Genomic DNA, 329 nt, shown 5'->3' on the forward strand with positions numbered 1-329 from the left:
CGCTGCTCCTTGCAAGGGGTTGGACCAGGTGACCTCGTAAGGGCCGTTCCCGCCCCCAAAACCAGCGCACCAGTGGTGTAGTGGTATCATGCAAGATTCCCATTCTTGCGACCCGGGTTCGATTCCCGGCTGGTGCAACTTCTAAAGCTTCAAATTTGGGCGTCAAAGCGTGCTGAAATTAATAACGTGGCACCCAAAAGTGGCTAAAATGGGCCCAGAAGTGGGGCTTTTAGTTTTGCCTCCAGAATGCAAGAGGGACTCGCAGCCCAGTATCACCCCCAGCCCCTGGCGGCACCAGCGCTGGAGGGCAGCGGGGAGCGAGGCGCCCA

General features: G+C 58.4%; 1 non-coding gene across 1 annotated transcript; it reads left to right on the forward strand.

Annotated features, from left to right (window-relative positions):
* Positions 1-66: 66 nt before the first annotated feature.
* Positions 67-137, forward strand: TRNAG-CCC. The gene has a single exon. It is a non-coding gene; the product is annotated as a tRNA-Gly (tRNA).
* Positions 138-329: the final 192 nt, after the last annotated feature.

This window comes from Merops nubicus, unplaced genomic scaffold, assembly GCF_000691845.1.
Source record: "Merops nubicus isolate BGI_N331 unplaced genomic scaffold, ASM69184v1 scaffold20665, whole genome shotgun sequence".
Classification (NCBI taxonomy): Eukaryota; Metazoa; Chordata; class Aves; order Coraciiformes; family Meropidae; genus Merops; species Merops nubicus.